General features: G+C 40.2%; 1 long non-coding RNA gene across 2 annotated transcripts in view; it reads left to right on the forward strand.

Annotated features, from left to right (window-relative positions):
- Nucleotides 1-229: 229 nt before the first annotated feature.
- LOC123466169 overlaps nucleotides 230-25,031 on the forward strand; it is a 32,847-nt gene continuing 8,045 nt past the window's right edge. The window contains exon 1 of one of the 2 annotated variants that reach the window (XR_006641418.1): nucleotides 230-439. This is a non-coding gene — a long non-coding RNA (uncharacterized LOC123466169). Of the gene's footprint in view, nucleotides 440-17,721; nucleotides 17,985-25,031 lie in introns of those variants that run through there. The other variant, XR_006641419.1, reaches the window with a different exon arrangement.

The following is a 25,031-nucleotide window of genomic DNA, read 5'->3' on the forward strand; positions in this document are numbered from 1 at the left end:
ACTCGAAGTCTCACAGACTTGCAGGAGGAATTGGACCATCAGGCCTCTGGGAGGACAGCAATAGGGTAGTTACATGACTCGTAATGGTAGAAGGTAATGGGTCATCTCTGCAGCGCTGCCTTCACAAAGAAACAACTAACGCCACCCCCCCCTCCTCTTTTGTCATTTACTTCAAGACTCAAATTCATGAGAAAGAGAATGGGATTGGTTTAGCTTGAGTCACGTGCCCATTCCTGAATGAATCCAGGGTGAGACAAGAGATAAGAGAATGGAGTATTTTCTCTCTGATTGGCTAAATCTACATCTTGGACTCATACTTAAACTCAGGCTCATGGACAAAATGGATTTCCTACAAGAAAGATAAATTCTGTCACCAGAGAAAGGGGAAGGGATGGCAGGAAGGCCTGCTTAATCAACCCCCACTACAATATCCAGCATGGTAACTTATTTATATTTTATTTTGTTGTTTATATGTCCACTATGTATGTTTATATGTCTTGCCGGAGTTGATATTGCTTTAAACAAGGTTCCAATGTCTATTTGCAAATGAGTCACATACAGATCTCTCAATAGGTGTTTTTTAATTGTTAGCTTACAGTATTATTCATTCAAGATATACTAGCAGGGATCTTCTAGTAATATTGCCCAAATTTTTAACATGATGTTATAAATTGCAGATAACATGTTAGGATAAGTGGTTTATCAAAGCACATCAAATCACTCCAACTGAGGACTTGTGAACAAAGGGTGGGAAGGGAGCAGTTCACTTTCAGTCTCTTTCCTCATCCTCACATTCACTCCATCACTCCACCCTACATGTGTCATGTTGAGAAAAGGACTTTTCCACAATCTGGATGGTTTTATTTCAGTGAGACCTGAATCCTATGGTTTGAAATGTGTACTGATATCCTTAGTATGAGAATTAAGTGTTTATCAATTAGGGGAATGGCTGAATGACACAGCCCTGCAGAAGACAGGCTGTGTGGAGTCATAATTTTCCAACACCCCCAAAACACTAGTCAGTATGTGAAATGGGAATAATAATACCCACTTCAAGGTTGACGTGAGGACTAAATCCAATAATGTTTATAAGGTCTTACCGCAGTTTACGATGTATGATAAAAGTCGATAAACAAGATAGCTTTTATTAAATCTGATCTGCCATTAGATTTGATATGTGAATATTTCCTGGGGATTTTTTTTTTTACAATAGCCACATGTTATAAATAACCTGATAGAATAATCATGTGCGAATCTTTGCTACTTTGCCAGCTCTGATCACATTAACAGTGTACTGTTGGTCTTAGTAATGATGACCATGCTCTCCCTTACACAAATATTAAGCTTTGCCGTTTAGCCCTGGGCTCTTTATTGCTATGCACATTAACTTTGTACTGTTATAAAATTATTCTCTGTCATTCTTTATTTGTGCTCCTTTAAGTGATTTTATACTAATAAGAACTCGTTGCCTTTAGCAACCTTGCCATGACCCCTAGAGCATGCCTTGCTACTGGCCCCTAGGCTCTGAAACTAAGCTGTAAAGTTTAAACATATAGTTTGAAAAACTTCTATAATCACTCCCTACCTGGGCTCCTTTTCTGTTTGTCTTTTTTCCTTTTGCATTCTTTCTGTTCCTCATACACCTGAGGGAGGCTGGACGTGGAAGTCATGCCCACGTAAGTGTTCCTTGAGTCACTAGCTCCTGAGACTAGAGAATAAGAAGGACATCACCTGCCATGGCTCTCCTTGAACTGTGTCAATGTGGGACTAACTTGGGAACCACTGCAGACATTTATAAACGTGCCCAGTCAACAAATTATGTCATCTCACCTTTCCCTTAGGCCAGGTCTTTCTGAGAGAGTTTTAAAGACCTCCAGAATGAAAGGATAAACTTTAAACAAAACTTTTCTTAACTCCTTGAGTGAGAAGCAAGTTATCTTATTATTATTACTTGAATGGTGATACTATTGGCAATATTATGCACATTCTCTTTCCAAACTTTGAAAATATTCACCCATCTATTCATTCATAAATATTCATAAATATTTACTAAGTCTCTCCTTTACTCTAGACAATAGAGACACAATAATGAATAATGCAGAGACCAGTCTATGCCCTTAACCCTGTACAAATGGTGGGGAAGACTGGTCAGTAATTAAACAAGCAATTATAAAGAAAGCAGTAAGCCATAGAAGACACTGAAGCCGCCACGGAAGCATATAGTAGGAAACCTTAATATGAAGGGTATCAGGAAAGACTTCCCAGGCAAACTCCAGGATAAGTAGCGAGTCAGTTGCATTTAAAGTAGGGTGAAGGAGAGAAAGAGTGAAAGCAGGGGAAACAATGAAGGGGCTTAGCACAGTAAATGCTCAGTAAATTACTGTTGACTAAAAGAGATAGAAAAAAATCAAGGCACATTGGAGGAAATAAAATAAGTTTACTAGTTTAAAGAGAATATGCAGGGAAATCAGGTAAGATGAAGTAGAATTGATAAGTAGAGTCCAGATCATATAACTCACAGAAAAAGGAGTTAAGGTACTGCCTTTTAGAGCAATGGAGAGCTAGAAAAATCTAGACGATGACTTGAATAGACTTTTGTTGTAGCAATACCACTTTTGCTGCAATAAAGTGAATTGGAAACAATACAGAAGATAAAGAGAACAATTAAAAGTCTATGGAGTAATTCAAGCAAGAGAAACAGTAGCTGGGATTAAGGAATGTGGGAAATTGGATAGAACTGAGAAATATTTAGGGTTGTGCGAGAATGTCTTGGAGACACAGGATGATAAGAAGTACTAGGTAAAAGAGTCAAGGAGAAATCCCGAGTTACTGGCCTGAGCAACTGGGTGAACTCTAACTATTCACTGAGATAAGTAACATGGGAGAAAGAACAGGTTTGGAACAATGGGTGATTTGCCCTATACTGAGCTGGAGATGCCTGTGGAACATCCAAAGTGAGACATCTTATAAGCATTTGGATAACTGGGTCTGAAATTTAGAAAACATACATATGTTGGAAATGAAGATCTGAAATTTGCCAGAATATGTGTGAGAAGTTAAACATAATGAAAAGGGTGGATCATACAATTTAGGAGAGACTCTAACCAATGCCAAGAGTAACGACTTGGGCAGAAGAAAATGAGCATGCAAAGAATTCTAAAATGAAATGGCCAGAGGCTTATGGAAAAAACCATGAGTATATAATGCCCTGTCATCAATAAGGAGATTGTTTTTAAGATAAAGATATCATGGTTAACAAATGCTGCCCATGGGTTAAATATGATTATGCCTAGAAAGTATATATCCAGTGAATTTTGCAACAACCTATGTCTTGGGACCTACAAGAGTAGATTCAGAAGTATAGCAGAAGTAAAACATAGATACTTTAGTTTGAAGAATGAGTGGGAGGTAAAAAAAATTTTTTTAAAGGAAGCAGTAGCATAGACTTCTTATTTCAGGAAGATTTGCTGTGAAGAAAAAGAGAAAGATAAGTTAGGAGCCAAAGAAGAGAGGGAGTCAGAGGAAGTGGCTTAAGCATAAATTGGAAAGAACCACAAAACAGAGTCATGCTAAACATACTGGGAAGAGCACAATGACTAGATTGAGCTCTCTGAAAAAAGCACAAGGAACAAGGACAAAGAACCAGTAAAGAGGGCAGATTTGAGAGAAGAGGCATGAATCATTTGGGAGAAGAGACCTGAATCACAGATAGATGAAGGAAAACAAGATAGGTAGAGATGTTAGTGGTGGGGGTTAGAGACAGGAGTTTGAAGGAGACCATTAACAGCTTCCACTTTCACTGTAAAATACAGAGTGGGCTCAATGAATTGGAATAAGCAGAAAATTGAGGGGATAGTCAGGAAGCTGAAGGAAAATGGAGGCTTGAAAAAATTAGGCAAGCAGAGGATAATCAGGAAACACTGAGAACCCAGGAGAAGTTGTAGATCTTAAAGTTATAGTTGTACCAGTCTTTTTGGTTCTGTGAGTTTAGTAGTTTTCACCACCTGAGACAGAGAGAGGCAAAAAGAGGCAGGTAATTGGACAAACTGAGCTAATTTACTCATTCAGCTTCAGATGACAAATGGCTAACCCTCTTCCAGGCTTAGAGGGAGGAGGCAAATCTATGGATTTAGAGAGATTCACTTAAACTTGACATATTTCCTAAAATTATTTCCATCACCAAAGCCATGAGAATGGGAGAAATAGGGGAAGCAGCTGTAGGTTAACAATTAGACCCAAGTTCTAACCATAGTTCTGTCCTAAACAGCTATGCCTCCTTCATCAAGTCACTGGGTCTCAATATCCTAATCTATACAATGAAAGGATTGTTTGAGGCTTCCCAGCCAGTGATCCAAGTTTCTGTGGAAACACTGCTACTCCCTTCTACCAGGTGTGAGGGGATCTCCACAACATAAACACAAATGCAGGAAAGGTGATCCTAGGCCCCATATCACAAACAACGAAATGGAGGAAACTTCTAGAAATCCTTTTATATTCGAGAACAGAGATCCCTGTCTCCAAATCATGTCTCACCCACATTCAGAAACACCCTCAGATTAGGTTTGCCTAGGAGAGATAAACTGTGGTGTCATCTAGAAAAAGAGTTTGATTGTTAGCATATCACAGTGAGAAAACAGTCTGAGAGGAGAAGGCATGTTAGCCAACAAGATTTCACAGACCCTGGTGTAACTCTACAATTAACTGACACACAGTGTAAAGCCAAATCAAAAAACCTTTTTTTTTTTTTTAAAAAAAAAAAAAAAAAGAAAGTAAGCTTCCTAGAAACTCAGGCCAGAGAGTAGCAGAGGGATTTTTCTTTCATTCTCTTTCTCTGCCAGATGAGTTATTTCAGAACAACTGCTGAGTGCTGAACAGTAAGACATTCAAGGACCAAAACTCGAGAGTCATTTTTTTCACCACAACACCCTCGGGTAGCTGTTCCCTGTCTCTGGCAGACAAAATTATTTTCCAGCCGACTCCTGGAGGACCATCTATAAACAAATTAGAAATTTCAAAGGGTTTGTTTTCTGCCTTCTGGCTGCCAGTAGGGGCCACTCCCTTTGTGTCCTTCATATGAAAAAGTAATTTAACAAAGAAAAAAAGAGAGCATGCCTCAGTTCAAAACAGACAAGCGCGTCCCCTCTCTCCCCCTCCCTTTCCTCACCCTCCCTCCGTCCATTGTCGTGTTTGGTCAGTTCTCTGTCAAAACAATGTTTATTGTATGCAGCTTTCAGCTCAACGGGCGCCAAGAGCTTGAGAGACAAGCTGTTTTCCTCCAGTAATTCCATCAATAAGGAGAAAATGGAAATTCAACGCTGATTTATGGCTACTTCTCCATAACAAACAGGGGCAGTAAAAGCCCACCCGGCTCTACAGGATGAAGTTAAAAGTGGGCCCATTCCCCACCCAGCTCAGATTCAGACCAAAGGAAGTACAGCCTCAAAACAGAAGCGATCTCTTGAAACATTTTACAGCAGCTTGTCACAGGAAAGGCACAGGACATATTTTAATGGGAAAAAACAAACAAACACACAATCAGGTCTATCTTATACTAACTCAGAACAGGAATTCAGCTCAGTATCTGGCAAAAACCTTCCCCCTCAAAATATCCCAGCATCAGGTATTTAGATAGAAGAATGCATTACATTCCAAAGGAGGAAGTCAGCCAAATTTGTCCCCAGTTTACTCAAAAAGAAACCAAGACCTAAAGAGAAGGAAGGGTCTATGTATAGTCACACAGAAAACTGCCCTAAAGATAGGACAGAGTCACCGCTCCTTGCTTTATGTGGCCTGAAGTCAGCAAACAAAAACTAAGGTCCTTTCCTGGGTTTTGGCTTGAAAAGTCCATTTTCTCATTATTATCTTATTTTTCATTCTTTGGGATTGATTTGGGGCTTGGCGGACAGTCAAGAGCTGGAGAACATGAGGTTCACAAATGCAGCTATTTCTAGCCTGCTGATACACTCCACTAATCATGGTTTAAGTGGCATGCCAAATCGAGACTTTGCTTTCTAGGTTTGCACTCTAAGGTGAAGAGGCCTTAAAAGCCTTCCTAGCACAGAGCATGTCATTTAAGGAAATTCTTGACTCAGGCAAACCAGTTTGGAACTATTGGGAGTATGCCAATAGAGACAACAATACTGTGTGGCTTAATTTGGTTTTCTGTACTTTCTTTAAACATATACTTTGCATACCTTTTACTTCTAATTCTGTGTCTGCAGAACATCTGGATTCTGCAGGTCGATTTCCAGCAGTGAATTCCACCTTGGGGGTCAAGGAAAGAATGAAAATGATTTGTAGGAGTAAAAAGCTTCAGAGCAGTCAGAACTCAAGCCTAGAGTGCACGTGTGTGCATGCATGTGGGCGAGTGAGTGAGTGATAGTCGCTCAGTTGTGTCCGACTCTTTGCGATCCCATGGACTGTAGCCCGCCAGACTCCTCTGTCCAAGGGGATTCTCCAGGCAAGAATATTGGAGTGGGTTCCATGCCTTCCTCCAGAGGATCTTCTCAATCCAGGGATTGAACCCAGGTCTCCCACATTCCAGGTGGGTTCTTGACCATCTTAGCTACCAGAGAAGCCCACGCTTATGCGTATGCATGTGCTTTTTGCTGGAGGAGTACAGAGTGCTAGTGAATGAAGTAGAGATGCAGGATAGAGATGTGACACCTCAATTTGGGTACGGCTCAAATAACACCTCGTAGTCCTGATTAAGCAAAATCCTCAGAAGAATGTTCAAGCCATGGGAAATGATACTAGCTTGCTCACTGCCCACTCTCAGCACTCCGTTCACTCACCCTCCATATGTATGTACTTTTCATACATACCCCTAAAAGCTTGCTTGGGAGCCAGTTAAGAAACAAATGCTATTTTAAATTCATTTCCTTTTTTAAAATAACGTTCACAGGAAACGTATTTCAAGTCTGTTTCTCATGAGCAATGTGAAGCCATCCCTTTCTGGCCACGTTAAAGAAAAGCCTAATCTTGGAAATACAGAAAAGGAGTTAGATTTCAAAGAGAGTATTTACAGCACTTGGGCGAAGATGACGGACCTAAGATCAAATGACTAATGGGGAACAGACAAATATTCCTTCCCTTCCCCCAATAGCATAAAAAACATACAGGATTATGCCAAAGCCAAGATTTAATAAGCCTAAACATGTGTAATATAAGGAAGATGAAATGTAAACCGCAGAAGGGGATCTAGGTAGTGTATTCAATATCATACAGCAGTTTTACAAATTGTTTATTTCCTTTACCAGATGGGCCTTTTAAAATTTCCTCTCTGTGTACCTTAGGACCTAATGGCAAACCCACCTGAATCCCTTCCGTCCTGCACAGCCCTTGCCGGGATCTCGGTCAGACAGGGTGCAGGCAGGGTTAATACCAGCCTTGAGCAGCCCTCTTCCCTGAGTAGGGTTATTAAACAGGACCATTTGACTCATAATTTGTTCTCCTCATGTTAAGTAGATTGCAATAACTCAGCTGTCCAGGATCTGTTTATCAATGCTCTGTGGCTTTCAGCAGCAAATATTTTACAACCACTAAGTAGATGTTCAGACCACTCATCAAATGAAAATCTCCTGTACTCAGAGCTGGTTTTATCATCACAACCCACCAACTAGAGAGCCCTGGAGAGGTAGTAACCCTGCCCCAGAGCCTGTCAGGCTTAGCCAGATCCTCATTTTGGGAAATTCTCTTCCCTAAATGACTTTAAGAGAAACCAGCCCACTCTCAGAAAATAACATTGCAGAGATTCTTCATCGGCCCAAACTGTCTTAGTAAATGGCCTTTTTATTAAGTTTTATTGTCTCTCTTATATGCATTCTAACAAAAGTGAAATGGGGGTATATGTCATAAAGAGGAATGGAAATGAAGGAAGATGTGGATGAGAAGAAAGAGAGAGAGATGAGAAGAAAAGAAAGAGAGAAAGGAGAGAAAACAGAGAAGTTTAAGAAGGGTGGTAGGTAGATGGATCCTACTACAGGTTGCATTATGTTGATGTTGATGCTGAATCCCTAAAAGTAGACCATTTGAAATTAAAAAGGAAATTATTATTGCCATAGATGTGCTTTCTCCATAATAATCTATTTTTTTTTAATGAGCTGCAGTGGTTCTGGTATTTTCCATTTAGGATGTAAGGTACTATCCCCTCAAGCAGGTATACAGTAGTTTATTGTATAACTGCAGAATATTTGACCAGTTGTTAAAGAATTAGTAATGAAACCAAGTCCATTGACCTATCATGCTGATAAGAACCTATTAAATAATGTCATGTCTAAAATAATACAAAGTAGAACATTAACATACATTATTTCATTATTAAATGAAATCCACATGTTGAAAAAAAAAAAACGCTTGTGATCCAATTTTTGAAACAAACTTCTTGTACATTTCAGTGACATAAATACATGAATTGCCTGTATTGACTAAGCTTAAGTTGGGAGACTGTGCCTTGCCACCTTGTGTGTGCAGTACTGTGTGCCTTGCAATACTGAATAATACTGATGTTGGTACTTAGTAGAGTCCTCTGGTTGGCTCAGCCTCCATCACTTACCTACCTAGAACAGGAATGAGGCATAACTAGGAGGTGCTGTACAATAACCGTCCTTAAGCCCCTAGAGAACATGTGAGAAGCATTTGTCCAAAGGAATGGGGGCCACTGATAGTTACAGACAACAAACAGAATGCAAGACAGACAAAAACACAACTACTATCCAGAAAATCCTCTCTTCCCCCTATCTGTTCGTATTTTTCGTTACAATAGCCACATTAATCACAGAGTATTAGTCCTATCACTATGACAACTACTGAGAATCTCACAAAGAAAATGATTTACAATTAGAAGAGAAATAAAAGGATTATTAGGGGAAATCTCTCCCAAGGAAATGATATTTAAGCTGAAACTGGAGTGGTAAACATGAATTGGACAAATTCCTTTGAGGTTGAAGAGACCCTAAATGTGAATTGTCTTAATTCTAAGGAATTTGAAAAATTCTGCTCTAATTCACATGTAGAAAGGAACAAAAACCAAACAACAACCGAAGGCTGGAAAGGCTGCAAAATCATCCTTTGAAACCCATCAGAAGAGGACACAGAGAAACTCAAATGAACTGCACCCCAGAGAGTGAGGAATGCTTTCCAGGAGAAAAAGGACCAAACACTGGTCTCATACCCGGCACAACCTCAGCAGAAGAAATCCATTCATAGATTTAGTAGTCAAAAATCTAATGACCTTTTAATAGTCTCATGTGGGAAGCATGATTGATTACAATTCAAAGAAGCTTCAGCAAGCCGCAAGGCAAGTCTCTACTCACTCACCAGGTCTCTTCCATGGGTCTTCTCTCAGTGCTTGGGAGTAGTGACCTAAAGAGAAGGAGAGGAGATGTGAGAGAGATGCCCCTTGAGATGGAGTCTATTTCTATCCATCTATCTGTCATAGATTCGCATGTATACACACACATACATATTTGTTTTATATAACATAATATGTATTATACACACACACATGATTTCCTTTTGGGATATTATAGATTCTATTTACACATAAACATGTTTTTAACAAACTTTTTATTAAAACCAAAACAGAAACATTGATTATGGTATTTATAATATATACAGTGGTAAAGTATAAAATGATAAGAATACAAAGTGTGGAAGGAAATAGAGGGAATTGTTCTATTCAAGGCACTTATGCTGTTCATTAAAGGAGATGACAATTAAATAATTCATATTGTACACTCCAAAGCAATTACTAAAAGCAAATTAAACACAAAGAACTATGAAGATAATACATAAACGGAAATGGGATACTAAAACAAGCGCAATTTGCTCCAGAGAGGAGGAAAAAGTAGAGGAACAAATGGGTTAAATATAAAACAATAACATGGGAGACTTCCATGCAGCTATACCAATAGCGATATTATGTGTAAATGAACTAAACATGTATATTAAGTGGTAGAAATAATTAGTTTGGATTAAAATAAATCAAGGGCAACATCATGCTGCTTCTAAGAAACATATTTTAATTATGAGCATAAACAGGTTGGAAGTGAAGGGAGGGGAAAAAATACAGTATGTATAGTAGATAATTGCTGGAGAAAGCTACCATCAATCCTACCTTGAAGATAAGCCTACTGTCTCTCACATCAAAAGGTACAGTCTAATACCCCTCCCCTGGAACCAAACTGGCTTTAGTGACTTATTTAATGAATTGAATACAACAGGCATAACATTCTGGGACCACTGAAGCTACTTTATCATAAGCGGACAGCTTCTGCCTGAGGTGCTTAGAACGCTTACTTTCTAGATATTGCTTTTGAAAAACCAAGTACCGTGCAGTGAGAAGCCTGGGTTCTCCCCTGTGGAATCAAGTAAAGGGGAGAAAAGGGACAAGAATTATACTACATGAGATCTCCCCACACGGAGAAAAACATCTGGAAGAGAAATATTGCTCCAAAAAATTCCCTTTGTTTTTTACTCCCCCCCTCCTCCCTTAACATATTGGGCTTAATCATGAAGTATGTAGTCAGTTGGGGATAGGGATGGCTGGCTATTATTCTGGGGTGAAAATAGGCGTCTATCAGAAGAGTGGGCTTCCCAAGTGGGTCAGTGGTAAAGAATCCACCTGCCAATGCAGAAGATGCAAGAGACAGGGGTTCAATCGCTGGTTTGGGAAGGTCCTCTGAAGGAGGAAACGGCAACCCACTCCAGTATTCTTGCCTGGGAAAATCCCGTAGACTTAGGAGGCTGGTAGGCTGCAGTCCACAGAGTCACAACGAGTCAGCACGACTGGACATGCACACACGCATCAGAAGAGTGCTTCATGAAGTCATCCCCACAACATTCTCTTTTAGGCATCCTCCTGAGACCACTGGGAATCAATATTGATTTGCCACCTGGAAAGCTCTAAAAATGAGTTTGATGGATGCAATAAGTAAATTAATTTCAACTTTCTTTTGCAGCCAAAGCTGAAAACCCATTCACTGTTTTATTTTTTGCCCTAAATAATGTCCAGGCACACAGTCTGACATAACATATGAGAGCGTCGGTAATGAGATTAAGTGCCAACGTGAAAATATCCAATAAAAAACTGCAGAAGGATACTCTAATAAAAAAATGTCAACAACGTAGAGATGGCTCAGATTTTAATATACACACTCTCCCATTATCATATTACAATTCAAAAGCATTGCATTTTAAAATCCAAATCAAATTATCTTGCCTTTGTGAGTAAAACTTGTTGCACGTTGAAGTCCAAAGGCATTCAAGTTAAAAATCAGTTTTTCTTGATCAAGTGAGTTGATGATCCAGTCTGAATTTCTTACAGTTCAAAATACACCTTTCCTAATTTAGTATCCTTTCATCTGTCAGGTAAAGGAGTTCTTAATGCCTCAATAAAATTATTGTTTCTTCAGCAGCCCTGTCCTCTGTTGTCTCTCCTTAAGATGGATGTAATTCCTTCTTGATATCAAAGTGGCATTTAGTTCCATGCCAATTCTCTGTGTGCATCCTTCAGCTGCTGAGCCCAATTCTGATGTGTGTAGGTTTTCCATACCATCACATAATTCTCAGACAGCAGCTGGGAGTCCTATAATTCAGTTCAATTCTGACACTTACCAGGAGATAGTATTAGACTCCACGGGTAAAGGACAAAGTCTCACAAGACTGTACTACACTTCAGATGCCAATTGCAAGTCCAGGTTGTTACCTGTGGCTTTGACAGGCTGGCTATATATCAGAGGTTCCCATGACTCCCTTCTTGGATTTGATAAATTTGTTAGAGCAGCTTACAAAACTCAGGAAACCTGTTTACTCAGTAGCTTACTGGTTTATTACAGAGGATATTAAAGGATGTAACTCAGAAAGAGCCAGATGGGAGAGATGCATAGGACAAGCTAGAGAAAAGGATTAGGAGTCCCCATGCCCTTCTGGGGCACCACTCTCCTCTAATCTATTTGCTCACCAACCAGGAAACTCTCTGAACCCTAACCTCTTGGGTTTTTCTGGAGGCTTCATTACATAGGCATGATTGAGTAAGTCATCAACCTTGATAGCTGAACTCAAGCTCCAGATTTTGGGGAGTGAGGGAGTGGAATTGAAGGTCCCATTTCTCTAATCTTGTGGTTAACTCCACTGGCAAGAAACGCCCATCCTTAGGTACTTTTCATCTCATTGACATAACAAAAGACAACTTTATCTTTCTCATCTCTTGGGAAAATCCAAGAGTTTTAAGAGTTCTATGCCAGAACAAAAATAAAATATGTATTTCTCATGGCTGATCACAATATCACAATCCCGTTTCTAAGATGCTGAATACTTCATATGACACATAAGATTATTACAGCCCTGGCTCCAAAAAGACCCAACTGAGGAAACCAGATGATCCCCAGCCTCTATCAACAATTCCTGCAGTCAAAAGTATACTCTGAGAATCCATTCTAAGAGTTGCTAAAGACCATATAACAAAAATTCAGGGATGTCTGAGGGGAATAAAGTAGATGGGAAAACTATTGGTGTAGCATCTTCACATGCAATCGGTTGATGTCTATTATCCAGAATTCATGAACTATGAATGAAAAATTGGTCGGGTGAAATCTCCCAGCAAATGTTAATATTGGCACTATTCATTCACCATTTCTGTGGTGGTCTCTCTAAACTCACCATCTCACTTCTCAAAGTGCATGCCAGATATTGCTGCCTACTTACAAAGATTAGAAATTTGAAATACTGGGAACCCAATCATAAGGAATTATTTGTGGTGCCTATCTTTTCCATCCAAGGTACTAAACTACTTCCGTTTCACTTGCCTTTTTGTCTTTTGCATTCCTGGAACTTCCGTGCTGCCCAAGGGTGAGGTCTGTCTAGTAATACAGACTTCACACAATTTTAGGAGAAAGTGTTTCTGAGCTTATGCTGCTACCTTTGCCTCCTGTATTAGAATTGTTTGGGTAAGAATTTCAGCCCCACACTGAATACATTTGGCTAGAAATACACTCACAACTGGATATCCACTTGCAAAGAAAAAAAGTGGACCCCCTACCACACACTGTGTACAGAAGTTAACTCTAAATGGATCAAAGATCTAAACATAAGGGCTAAAATTATCCACTAATTGAAAGAACCCAAGCATAGAAGGCCACATGTTGTATGTTTCCATTTATATGAAATGTCCAGAATAGGCAAGTCCAGAGAGCAGAAATACATTAATGGGTGCTGGGGTAGGGGGAGAAAGGAATGAAGTGCGACTGCTACTGGATGTGGGGCTTCTTTTAGGGGTGATGAAACTGCCTGGAATTAGAGAGTGGCAATAGTTGCATAAATTTGTGGATACACTAAAATCCACTAGATTGTATACTTTAAAAGTGTGAATTTTATAGTATGTGAATTATTCTTACAATTTTAAGTACATTCAACATATTCTGGAGCCAAAGTTGCTGCTGATACATCAAATCCACATCAAATCCCCAGCTTTTAGTGCCTAGTGAGGACCAACATTATCACTACATCCTCAACATGCTGTCTTTACTCCTCCCACAAATTCATCTGGCACCTACTCTTGGAAACCTCTGTAACAGATTTTGAATAACTACTCTAAAACTTATTGGCTTAAAATAGCTATTATTTATTTAGCTAGAGATTCTGCAGTTTGGCCAGTTGAGCTAGGCTGAGATACGTAATTCTTCTAATTGATAATCTAAATCTGGATCAACTAGGGTTTACCTATTCTAGGACAGCCTCAGTAGAGTAGATCATCTTGATTTCACATAAATGTTCATCCTCCAGCTAGACTGGGATTGTTCTTATAGGGGCAGCAGGGTTCCAAGAGCGAAAGAGAAAATGAACCTAGGAGGAAGAGGCACATCATCACTTCCGGTGCATTCTATTGGCTACCGTCAGTCACAAAGCCAGTCAAGTCTCAAAGGCAGGGAAGTAAATTCCACTGAGGGAAGCTGCAAAGACACTTTGTAAGGGGTGGGGATTCAGATATGGGTAAAGGATATTGAGTACTTTGGTAATCTACCATTTCCTAGAGCAGAAGTTCCAAGACAACAGTTGTACAGTGGATCTAGAAAACAACCAGTACACATCAGAAAAGGCTAGAGGATTCGAGGAGGGAATTTCTGCAAGGGAAAAAAAAAAAAGGAACTTAATACATGACCTGAGTGTTAGAGTGAAAGGAGTCTTAGAATTCTTTCAGAAAGTACTAGTTTGGATTATAGGATCACAGAAAACAATTCCTTCTGGATCAGGTGGGTAATATAACTGTGCAAAGTGGCCATATGGAGGTCAGCAAAGAATGAGGTACAGAGTGCATACCCATCTTAAGACACTGGGATCATTAACTTCAGGGAAAATAAAAAGGATTTCATATATATTAAATATAGCATAATATGACCATATATGCAATGAACTCTATATTTACCTACTTACATATGTATATGGTCATAATAATGAAACACTGAATATTAATTTATTAAGAAAATATATAATGCAAGTACAATGATAAAATAAAGTACAGAAAGATGCATGTTTTTGGATTAGGGAGTGGGGTGAGATTTGGGAAATCAAAATCCCAGGATCAAGAGAAAACTTAAAACATCTCCAGTACTGCTGATAGGAACAGAGACAAGTCTGATTTACTGAGAAATTTTCAAGATGCAACTAAATGCAAGGATGTAAAACTAAGCAGTTAAAATTACAGACTTAGATTGTCCTATATATTATATTAGCATACTGTACTTGTCTGTCCAAGGATAAGTTTATTTGAAGAAATCTGGGCAAAGTAGTACAAAGTTTAATTCAAAACATGTGGTAATTACACTTTAAATAAACTTAAGAGTTTTAAGATTTCCAGTTGCATATGGTCAATCTTTGTGGCTGCCCTTAAAATAGTAGTTAATGTAGCCACAGAATGATAATAAATGATGTCAAAACCTCAAAGCTTATTGGGAAGAGTTCCAAAATGTATCAGCATTTGCTTGAAATGACTCTACCCATGAGCATGGGTTTAAAATTATTACAGGACAATTATACTTCTTCAAGATAAATTTGGAAATTCTGCCATAAGTAGGACTTTCTATGTTAAGGACAACCTTGACCTTCATACCAAGAAAATTAGTATGTGCAAATTTATACAAAGTCTACAGTAGTAGAACATGAAGGCAAATGCATTCTTGAATGAGAAAATAATCTCTTCATCTTCCAGTTTGGGTCAGGTACCTATTTTTAGTTCAGATGCTTTATAATTTTTATAAAATAAGATTACTCATAAATCTTCCTTGTCAGAAAACCAACAGTTAGTGACAGAGTTTTTTGGATTTCTGTTTCCTTGAAGCGGTTCTCTTTCATTTTCTGAAAACCACATACCAGTGTTTCTCCTTGAGGCCAGTGAGATTGATGTACTGGCTAGTGGGGATGGGTATTTTATAGAATGAGGAACTGGCCAGAGCCATTGTTCCCACTGGCATCCTCATGAGACACACCTAAGTTTCATTCAAGATTTCATTGTGTAATACCCTCATTTAAGCACAGCTTATGGATTAAAAAAAAAAAAAAATTCCTCTTTGGAGGAAACTCCTAAGACAGGACCACTCCATCCTGTTCAGCAGGTCACATTTTCAGGGCCACTGGGAAACCAAACATCTGTTTTGTGATTTTTGAGGCCAAAAAAAGGAATCAGACCAATATGAAAGTTTTGGTCTTGGTGTCTCATCTTTCAGCTCAAAATTCTAGATGAGAGACTGAGAGGGGGCAGGTGTTAATCAAACTATTTTAATAGTTTTAAATTACCTTGGTATGGATAGAGTCTATAGAAACAAAAATGACTATGAGTTGGAAGATTAAAGGCAAGTTTTTCATTTTTTCATTTCATTGAATGGACATCTATTGGGTATCTACTTATTATTGGGAAAAGGCCTGGACAAGACACAGAGGGTTTGCTAAATAAGGACTTTCCAGACCCTGAAGATCTTTAGTTATAGAACTGGGTGTTTAACCATGGTTTGCAAACCCACAGCCTGTAGGTAAATCTGGTCTACAGCCTTATATTGTTGGCTTGCTTTATTGACTGTCCAATTTGAATGTTTTAAGCTAGGCATGCACTCTCCAGCTCATTCTCTGCTAATTTACTTTTGACCACACCTCACAATTATATTATCCACCTGATCTCTGAGGGAACTGACTTTGCAACTTTGAAGACTAAATATATTACAGAAGAAATGAAATAAATTGGAAAAGTGTGCTATAGAAAGAAGCACAGATTTTTAATGTGAAAGAAAGATGAATTCTGGTTCTGCTATTTAATATCTATGTGATCTTAAGCAAGTTGTAATAACTTTTTCAAGCCTTAGTTTTCTTATCTATAAATGGAGCTACAAATACTATCTCACAATGTGGTTGTAGGGATTAAACAATATAATATTTCTTATTTGTACGCAGCCATCACACTGCAAAGGCTCTATTCTTTCCTTCCCCTACAGGAGGTGCCTATGGAAGCTCAGAGGAAGAATCCATTAGTTCTGGCTGTGTGGGCAGGGAACATTTGACAAATTAAGTCATCATTTGAACCGGATGATGGATGGAAAGGATTACAATGGACAAATCAGGAATATAGGACTTTCTAAATTTTAGGATCTTCTGTTTTGAGAAAATGTGTTTTGAGTCAAGCCATTTGATGAGAGTTCTGTGGTGCCAGGGGCAGGGGTGGGGGGCATCTCCATAGGGTAGGCAGAGAGCCAATCCAGTCTAGATCAGGTACTGCTGCGCTGCTGTTTACCATTTGCGTTCACATGTTCCCACTGTGGGGTATGATGCATTGGTGCGTGCATGAGTGCTAAGTCGTTTCAGTCATGTCTGCCTCTTTGCAACCCTATGGACTGTAGCCCTTCCATGGGATTGTCCAGGCAAGAATACTACAGTGAGTTGCCATGCCCTTCTCCAGGGGATCTTCCCAACCCAGGGATCAAATCCACATCTTTTATGTCTCCTGCATTGGCAGGCAAGGTCTTTACCACTAGCACCACCTGGGAAGCCCTATATAATGGGGGAGAAAGTAATTCCCAGGTTCCTTTGGGAAGGGCTTGGAGGGCTTTAAAAAAGGGCCATTCGTGGAAGATAGCCATGAAAGGGAATATTAGGCTCCCAGGACCAGTCCTATAGTTGTAATCATACACAGCTATTTTCTTGATAACAAATCAGATGACTTATGTTAGTTAAATAACCTCTTCTTGGGTTTAGTGGCAAGCAAATTATGTTTTACTTAGTTCTTAGGATTATCAGAATGTGCTGTAAGTCCTTCTGAATGGACTGTGACTTCTACAGATGATAGTACTACCTAAGACTAAGGAAGTATTAGTTGCTGGAGTGGTTGTACTGTGGGTAGATGAATAGGCAGGTGAGTCTGTGCAGATTCTGCAGTATCTGAAGTTATAATTTGTGTAGGCTAAGTAGGAATAGGGCATGCCTAAAGGAGCACTTGAATTGTTCCATCAGGCCATTAGTGATGATGAACATGTGGGTGGACATGAAGGCATTTGAACAGTGCTCCCAAAATCTAAGATATAAATTTGGACCAAGTATCTGAGAACTGGAAGAATGATAACTTTAAGGAGATGAACATCTTCCTTCATGACAAGGGTTGCAGAAATTATCACGAACGTGAGGACAACGGAGGAATGGTAACATTCAGGAGATATAGAGGGTGCCATCTAAGAAAGTGTCCGCCTTTATGACTATAGGAGGATAGAAGGCACAAGATCTGAAATAAAGTCCATCCTGAGACAGTCCAAAGGATACAGGGATTAGGAGTAGGAGGTTCCCCTGATCAGATGTCTTTGTCATTTTTCTAGTGGTCTGCTTGCCGTCTCTCAGCCTGGTGACACAAGCACCAGGTATCTGGCCTTACCACACCAGTGGTACTGCTGACCCTACCTAGTGATACGTGCTGTTTCAAGGACCCATGGGAGACCCAGAAGGCCGCTATTTATGTAAGTGCATCAGACATCCTCACCTCAGGATGACAGTTAAGTGGTATGGTGGGAGTCTTGGCAAAACTCTAGCCTTTTAGAAGTCTACATGTTCCAAGAAATCAGATGATTCTAACGCTCTGGCCTCAGAGTGCACTTTTCTAAGACGTCTTCTAACTCTCTAGTCAAGGGATTAACCAGTGTACTCAGATGACCAGGTGAGAATGCAGAATTCAGTGTATGAACGTCCATAAAACCTACCTTCCAAAGAGTTCATTCACGGCATTTGCCAATCCTAGCTGATAAAGTCATCACATGTGAGCATCCTGTGATCAGAAATCTAGGGTTAAGCCCCATAGCCAGGGTCACCCTGTTAGAAGATGCAAATTACCCATCGTCCCACCACTGCAAAAAACAGCACCTCACTGCATTCTCCCTTGATCACTGAATCTGGGTCCCCACCACAAAGCTAACTGCTTTTGCCATTGCAGGTTGAGAAAATTGATGGATTTCCCCCCAAATCTCTCCAGATGCAGCAGTGTGAGCTGGTTTCAGCTTCCAACATTTGAGAATCATCAGATGGCTGCCTTGTTCCACTTTTTTTTTTAAACCATATGGTTATATTTCTTTCATGCAGTACACAGAATATGAACCCCCTGCTGAATAATGAGCAGGAGGATCCAGAACCTCGTGCAGTACATGGAATGTCCTTGTGCAGTACATGGATGTCTGATGTGCCTCTCTAGGGTTCTGTTTCACTGAAACTGTCGGAGATGCTCTTACACAAGTAGATCCTGGACATATGATAAACTCACATGATTATTGGTTCTTGCACATCTGCCCAAGGAAGTTTCACATAAAAATTCAAATTTTCAAGTTTTCTTGAAAAAAATAAACATCCCCCAAAAAAGAATCTACATCCCCACACAGCAACAATCCAAGGACAGGAATATAACTATTTCTTTACACTGGCCCTGCTGTCCAGTCTCCACAATCGCCTTCACTCTTTGTCACGTTAAATGGACAACCTCCCTCATTTACATGTGCAATTGCATGTCTTAATCTAAAGGAACAGGGAGGACAGAGGGAGGAGCATGATAAAAGGAAGGGAAGTATGAATTGTGAGTTATTTAAAAGGATATATGCTTTTAAGAAACTCATACTAATAGTTCACATGCCACAACCAAAGATCATGCAAGCCGCAAGGAAGATGGAAGATCCTGCGTGCCACAACTGAAACTTAGTACAACCAGGTTAATTAACTAATTAAAAAAAGAAATATAACCAATAATACATTTTTTTAAAGAAAAAGGACATATGCTAAGCTATGACAAGAGAAAGATAGGTAGGGGTTACAATGAAATGCTCTATGAAAACTCACCTAAGCTACTGAGCTTATTTCTTAGATAATGTTAAGACAATGAAGGGTTTCACTAAAGTGTTTAACAAAATGTGTATTGCTTTAGAAAGATAATTTCAGCAGTGTGGGGGACAGACTGAAACAATTAAAGACTAGAAGCAAGGATATTGTTATTTTTAAAAAGAGCACAGAAGAAAAAAATGAGAGTATGACCTAGCCTTGCCCATTCCCTGGTGGCTCAGATGGTAAAGAATCTTCCTGCAAGGCAGGAGACAGGTTCAATTCCTGGGTCAGGAAGATCCCCTGGAGAAGGGAATGGCAACTCACTCCCAGTATTCTTGCCTGGAGAATTTCATGGATAGAGGAGCTTGGCGGGCTACAGTCCCTGGGGCTGCAAAGAGTCGGACACAACTGAGTAGCTAACACGTTCACTTTTTTTTTCATGGTAATAGAAAGAAGGGAAGGAATATTGTGGAATATTTGGAGAGGATTTCACAGAACTTAGCAGACAATTGGCTAGAGAAGAGTGAGGAGAAGAGTGAGAAAAAGAGTGAGTATGATGATGTTAGCCTAAGTCTCTGGGAGAAGAACATGAACTCCGAATAGAGTTCAGGGAGAATTCAATGGAGAGACAGATGAGTTCCATCTGAATGTGTTAAAAATAGAAGGAGTGGTGAGTATTTTCATATGAACACATGTTATGAATGGAGCTTGGGAGAGGAAAAAAAACACAAACTATAGATAGGGACTTGGAAATCAACAATTAAGCAATGCTATTTGAAGCCAGGAACTAGGTGGAATTGTCTAGGGCAAGGAGAAGAGGGATATACAGAGCTCTCAGGAACATTATACTTAGAGAAATGGTGATGAAAGAAGTACCAACAAGTGAGACTAAAAAGAAAATGTAGGAGACATGGGGATGCAGTGGATATTTTCCACTGGTTCTTCCAAACCCACTTTCTCCCCAGTTCTGTGCCTGGGGAGGCTGACCTGTGTGGGCTGCTTCCTTTGGCTTGTCCTCTGGCAGTGGTCTGATTTGGCCAATAGGAAGCCCTGAGTTGGGCTTCCCAAGTGACTCAGTGCTAAAGTATCCACCTGCCAATGCAGGAGAGGCAGGCTCAGTCCCTGGGCTGGGAAGATCCCCCGAGGAGGAAATGGCAACCCACTCCAGTATTCTTGCCTGGAAAATCCCATGGACAGAGGAACCTGGCAGACTATAGTCCATGGCATTGCAAAGAGTCAAACACGACCTAGTGACTAAACACCAACAACAAGCACTGGTCAAGGTGAGCGTGATGCTGGGGTATTCAGTCCCCTAGCTCACTCCCTACTGGGTGGTCCCAAGTTAACCACATTTCTCTCTGTAGCTACATTTTTCTCAGAGTTCACAGCTCTGTTGGGTGGGTCCTCTTCATGTAGCTGGTTGGCTAACTGGTCCCATCTCTCAGCCTTCGGGGCAGTCACACCCCCCTTTGTCTTCCTAGCATACTGCTCCATCCTTTGTTGGCTACCTTGATCTTTATAAAGAGCCCCTTGGTTATGCTCCTTTCGGTGTGAATGTGCCATCTGTTCTCTGCTGGGATGCTGACTGATTCAAAGGTAAATCCAGGAGGGTATAATATCCTGGAAGCCATGGGAGAAGGACTTGCATAAATGCTCCAAATCACATCATGGGATAAAGACTAAAAAGAAGTAGAGTCTGGCAATTGTTTTCAGAAGACTGGTGTGGGTGGGAATCAGGATATAAGGTTTGGTGGAGGAAATGAACAGTGAAAGAAAACAGAGGCGGTGAGTTAAAAATATTGCTTCAAAAAGGCTGGTGGTCTAAGGAGAAAAGAGGAAGGACATCAGTCTGAAGCAGCACTAATCCATTCCTTTAAAGTTAAGGAGAGATGGAAATAGCCCCATAAAACTGCTTTTTTTGGTCAATTGCCTCATTGTCACATGATTCAAATGGCCTTCTTAAATTAGCAGATCACCTTCTCTCTGGGATTTTAATTTGACAGAAAGGTTTCAAATATAACCAAGAGACAGCTAAGGATGAAATATCTAGTTCAGGCTCACCTCTCTCAGCCATTCCAGCTATTAATCATTTATAGGACACCATAAGCCACCTCTAGGAAAATGATGATTCTTTATTGCTTGTTAAAAATATTTACATTTTCCTCTACCAGCTGTATACAAGGAATTGATATTTTCCGAATTGCTAAGTCAATAACATCTTCCCTGAACCATCAAAGGATTTGATAAACCAGCAAAACATGAGAGCCTCTGCTGCAAATAAGTGGGAGGCACGCAGGCTGTCAGGCAATTAAGTGGACCTGAATAAGCTGATGTAATTAAGCCTCTTACTGCATAATTATCTTTATTTTAAATGTGTCTTTTGATGAAACATCTGTTCCCCGCTCCAGATATGAAAAGAGGGACCCATGCTTGGGAAGCAAACAGGCTTGTGAGGCCCTCACACGTGCTGCCTGGGCTGCTCAGATCCAAGGCAACAAATGTTGTCATTTGTTCTATCTTTGCATGCAAGAGGCAGGTGTCCTCAGGTCCTAAGCCTGCATTCGACTGACCTCCAAGCTCACAGCAGCTGCCTGGAGCCCTGTCACACAAAGAGTCCCTGAGTGCCAAAGGGAACACTGAGCAGCAAAGGGGCACCAAGCTGTAAGGGCTAGTCCCTTGACCATCTGCACAGTGGGACAGAGGTGGTTAGCAAGGTGGGGAACTGGTCAGCAGGATCCCTTGAGTCCCTGTCTTCAGGCAGCAGTGCCTAGCTGCTTCCCCTTCATCAAGGGTAGATATGATTAGTCAAACCTGACTGATGCCGCAGCATCACTTTGGTGAATTTTTGTATGGTGATTTTGTCCATCCTCAGTTCTGGAGACCCCGAACTCTAATGTGTCAGTTTCCTATGTTTTTTCAAATCAGGAATTTTAAATCATGCTAATGGACATTGAAGTGAGGAAATCACAGATTTGCACAAAAAAGAGACTGGATTTTATCAGATTGGCCAAAAAGTTTGTTCGGGTTTGTATCCATAAGATGTTATAACATACAGGCCCATATATACACAACATAAACGCCTATATAGCATATAGGCATACTTCATCTTATTGTGCTTTACTTCATTGTGCTTTGCAAATCTTGCGGCTTTTGCCAATTGAAGGGTTTGTGGCAACTCTGCGTTGTCAGATGATGAATAGCATTTCTTAGCAACAAAGTATTTTTAAATTAAGGGATATACATTTTTAGACATCATGCTATTGCATATTTAATGGATTATACTGTAGTCTTTTAGAGACACTGGGAAGCCCCAAAATTTGGGGGCCTTGCTTATGGTGATATTCACTTGATTGCAGTGATCGGAAACTGAACCCACGTGTCTCCCAGGTCTGCCTATATTTCTCATGCTGCCACTTGTGGCCTTGTGGCCAACTGCCTGTTGTTCCCTTTCAGCCTCAATTTACTCAACTCTAAATTGAAAATAATGATACCTGTCTTACAAAGTAATTGTCAGAATTCATAAGTAGGCAGAAAGCCTAATGGAAGACATTAAGTATGGTAGCTGATCTGAATAAACATTAGCTCCTTCTCGTTTCTCTGACCAACTCAATGGACATGAATCTGAGCAAACTCCAGGAGATAGTGAAGGACAGGAGAGCCTGGAGCACTGCAGCCCATGGGGTTGTCAAGAGTCAGACAAGTATAGCGACTGAACAACAAAACAGCTTTCTCTGATCCACCTCCTCCCACTGTCCATGAAGGAGCCTAATGGCCATTTCTTAACTAAGGGTTAGAAATCTGCTGTCAAGAACACCTTCTGGTTCAAGATGGAAGGAGATCCTGGACTCATATTCTCTCCACAAACACGCTAAATCCACGGCTATACATGGAAAAGTGTCCTCTGCAAAAAACTGGCTGAGCAGCTGCTACACATGGGGCAGACAAAGGAAGGTCCAACTCAAAGGGGGTAGAGGAGGCTGGGACAGAGTCTCACCATAAACCTCAACTCCAGCACAGCAACCCACAGTTGGAACTCAAAATCTGGACCTTCTCCCTGAGCAGTGGAGGATTTGAACCCCACATTGAGCACCCCCAACTTCTGAAACCTCCACCTGAGGGTTTAGCATACACAATATCTAGGTCTGAAAACTCTCAAGGCTCATGTCCAGGGAACCCATGAAGTCATAGAAATCTGAGGAACAGCTCTTAAATGGCTCAGGCGTGGACTCTCCTCACAGGGCTCACACCCAGCAGCTGATCAAGAGGGGCTTGGATCTTGACTGGGAGAGGCTTACTTGCTTTCTTCTCATGTTGGCTGATGGGCAGTCATCTGATCGGACACACATTTGGGGTTATTGGGTGCTTTCTGAGGATGGAGACTGGGGGCCCTATCTTTGCACTCTCCCTCTGCCTTACTCCAGCCAACAGGTGCCATCTTTTTGTTTTCTTTTTCTTTCTTTTCATTCTTTTTTATTTTTATTTTTTTGGCTTATAAAACTCTCGGTATTTTCCATATCTTTTTCTTCCTTCCTGGCAGGCACCTCTCTACACTCTCCCTCTGCCTCACTATCATCAGTGTGCAGGCTTCACTTTCTCTGTGCTGGGCTCCAGAGCACCACGGTCTCCCAGAGGGGAATTTATACATGCTTCTAGAGCCCCAGGGTTTTTTTTAATACATACATTTTATTGAAGTATAGTTGACTTACAATGTTTCAGGGGCACCTCACGGCGATTCAGTTGTACAAATACACATTATTTTTGAAATTATTTTTCATCAGAGGTTATTATAAGATATTGACTATAGTTCCCTACGCTATACAGTAAAACTTTGCTTCTTGTTGCATATCTATTTTTTAATTAGAAATCGAGCATTCTACTCATAGTAAGTCAAACAAGTGGAATCAAAATGTCACCAGGGACCCTCTAGATCCCCTGGCACTGGTAGTCTGTGGGGTTTATGCTTGCAGTCATCACAAAAAAGCTCTCTTTCCAGTAGTTTGTTGTTCATGAATAGGAAGGTAGCTAATTTTTGCCATTAGGTTACTGCAACACCATGAAGTCAATAATTGTTTTAGTTATTTGTCAGGTAAGGAAATTGAGACCCAGGCTTAAAAGCATAGCTTGTGTGATAATTGCAGGTTTAGATGCAGGGCAGTCTGACATCCACTAAGGATGCTAAAGATTTGAGAAAAGTAATCTTGTTTGCCATGACCAAAGTGCACATGGAGGTTCCTCTCTTCTCCACTTCTCAGTATATCAGGACTCGGACAAATGGTTCCCTTTAAGAATTTTTACCCAAGAGATTCAGCTCCCCTTGTGGAAGGTTTTTAATGCCCTTTTCCTGATCTACAATTTTGCTCTTCCCTTAAAGTCTATTTCCCTGTTAAAGAAATGTGTTCTAAGTCAGGCCAAATTCAATCAAGAAATAACGTAAACTTCAGAGAAAACATAAATAAGTTTTTCCTACTTAAAGAGTTGTTTTAATGTTTTAGGCTAATGGAAGAGATGCAGAGATTCTGTTGACTGGGTAATAATTTAATCTTGGCTTTAATTTTCAGTCTTACATTGGATATTCTTATACACTTTGATCAATACAATTGAAGAATTATCCAAGGAGATTTTTTTAAATATGAAAAGAATGGAAAGGTAGAAAAAGAGTAGACAAAGATTATTCGATCGGATCACTTGAGCTCTACAAATTACTA

The sequence above is a fragment of the Bubalus bubalis genome, chromosome 9 (assembly GCF_019923935.1).
Source record: "Bubalus bubalis isolate 160015118507 breed Murrah chromosome 9, NDDB_SH_1, whole genome shotgun sequence".
In the NCBI taxonomy this organism is placed as follows: domain Eukaryota; kingdom Metazoa; phylum Chordata; class Mammalia; order Artiodactyla; family Bovidae; genus Bubalus; species Bubalus bubalis.